The sequence below is a fragment of the Rhamphochromis longiceps genome, linkage group LG6, assembly GCF_057381845.1.
Source record: "Rhamphochromis longiceps isolate RC_006_pf linkage group LG6, R_longiceps_female_GT1.1, whole genome shotgun sequence".
Classification (NCBI taxonomy): domain Eukaryota; kingdom Metazoa; phylum Chordata; class Actinopteri; order Cichliformes; family Cichlidae; genus Rhamphochromis; species Rhamphochromis longiceps.
In genome coordinates, this window is record NC_140562.1 from 2,239,957 (window position 1) to 2,242,456 (window position 2,500).

Below are 2,500 nucleotides of genomic sequence, written 5' to 3' on the forward strand. Positions count from 1 at the left end.
TAGTGGGGGATTAGAGCAGGGGAGGATGTGCGTCCCCGGGGCCTGCTGGAGGTCAAGGTCCATGCTGGATATGCGCTGGAGCGTAACTACAAGAAAGGTAAGCTAGTGGGGGACTAGAGCAGGGGAGGATGTGCGTCCCCGGGGCATGCTGGAGGTCAAGGGCCATGCTGGATATGCGGTGGAGGGTAACTGCAGGAGAAGGAAAGCTCATGGGGGATTAGAGCGGAGGAGTATGTGGGTCCTCGGGGCCTGCTGGAGGGCAAGGGCCATGCTGGATTTGTGGTGGAGGGTAACTGCGGGAGAAGGAAAGCTAGTGGGGGAGTAGAGCAGAGGAGTATGTTGGTCCCCGGGGCCTGCTGGAGGTCCAGGTCCATGCCCGATGTGAGTAGCAGCAGGGCCAGCGCGCCCAGGAGCACATCTTTTTCGACCGTAAAGGGAGACAGGAGGCCGACTCACTGCCTCGGCTAAATGGAGAGGGAATTTCAGAAGGGCCAGGGCAAAAGCATGGACCTTTTCAGCTGTAAGGGAGGCAAGAGCAAGGTGTGATGTAGGTCCCCGGGGCCTGCTGGAGGTCCAGGTCCATGCCCGATGTGAGTAGCAGCAGGGCCAGCGCGCCCAGGAGCACATCTTTTTCGACCGTAAAGGAGACAGGAGGCCGACTCACTGCCTCGGCTAAATGGAGAGGGAATTTCAGAAGGGCCAGGGCAAAAGCATGGACCTTTTTCAGCTGTAAGGGACGCAAGAGCAAGGTGTGATGTAGGTCCCCGGGGCCTGCTGGAGGTCCAGGTCCATGCCCGATGTGAGTAGCAGCAGGGCCAGCGCGCCCAGGAGCACATCTTTTTCGACCGTAAAGGGAGACAGGAGGCCGACTCACTGCCTCGGCTAAATGGAGAGGGAATTTCAGCAGGGCCAGGGCACAGGCATGGACCTTTTTCAGCTGCAAGGGAGGGAAGAGCAAGGTGTGATGTAGGTCCCCGGGGCCTGCTGGAGGTCCAGGTCCATGCCCGATGTGAGTAGCAGCAGGGCCAGCGCGCCCAGGAGCACATCTTTTTCGACCGTAAAGGAGACAGGAGGCCGACTCACTGCCTCGGCTAAATGGAGAGGGAATTTCAGAAGGGCCAGGGCAAAAGCATGGACCTTTTTCAGCTGTAAGGGAGGCAAGAGCAAGGTGTGATGTAGGTCCCCGGGGCCTGCTGGAGGTCCAGGTCCATGCCCGATGTGAGTAGCAGCAGGGCCAGCGCGCCCAGGAGCACATCTTTTTCGACCGTAAAGGGAGACAGGAGGCCGACTCACTGCCTCGGCTAAATGGAGAGGGAATTTCAGCAGGGCCAGGGCACAGGCATGGACCTTTTTCAGCTGCAAGGGAGGGAAGAGCAAGGTGTGATGTAGGTCCCCGGGGCCTGCTGGAGGTCCAGGTCCATGCCCGATGTGAGTAGCAGCAGGGCCAGCGCGCCCAGGAGCACATCTTTTTCGACCGTAAAGGGAGACAGGAGGCCGACTCACTGCCTCGGCTAAATGGAGAGGGAATTTCAGAAGGGCCAGGGCAAAAGCATGGACCTTTTCAGCTGTAAGGGAGGCAAGAGCAAGGTGCGATGTAGGTCCCCGGGGCCTGTTGTCGTACCATAGGCACGAGTGGTGTGTGTGTGTGGCAAAGAGTTTCTGCGCAGTGTACCAGGGGCACGGGGAAAGGTTGTTGTACCATAGGCATGAGAAAAGTTGTCGTACCATAGGCACGAGAAAAGTTGTCGTACCATAGGCACGAGTGGTGTGTGTGTGTGGCAAAGTGCTACTGAGCGGTGTACCAGGGGCACGGCGAAAAGTTGTTGTACCATAGGCACGAGAAAAGTTGTTGTACCATAGGCACGAGAAAAGCTGTCGTACCAGGGGCACGGAGGAAAGTTGTTGTACCATAGGCCCGAGAAAAGTTGTCGTACCATAGGTACGAGGAGTGTGTGTGTGGCAAAGTGCTACTGAGCGGTGTACCAGGGGCACGGCGAAAAGTTGTTGTACCATAGGCACGAGAAAAGTTGTTGTACCATAGGCACGAGAAAAGCTGTCGTACCAGGGGCACGGAGGAAAGTTGTTGTACCATAGGCCCGAGAAAAGTTGTCGTACCATAGGCACGAGGAGAGTTTGTGTGGCAAAGTGCTACTGAGCGGTGTACCAGGGGCACGGCAAAAAGTTGTTGTACCATAGGCATGAGAAAAATTGTTGTACCATAGGCACGAGAAAAGTTGTCGTACCATAGGCACGAGAAAAGTTGTCGTACCATAGGCACAAGCAGTGCGTGCGTGCGTGCGTGCGTGCGTGCGTGCGTGTGTGTGTGTGTGTGTGGCAGTTCTTCTGCGCAGTGTACCAGGGGCACATTTCAATGTGCTTTCTGGAGTACCAGGGGCACGAGGATTTTGCCAGTGGTGTTCTGCTTTGTTAGTGGGAGGGGGCTTAAGTGTGGGTCCCCGGGGCCTGCTGGAGGTCCAGGTCCATGCTAGATACGTGGTAC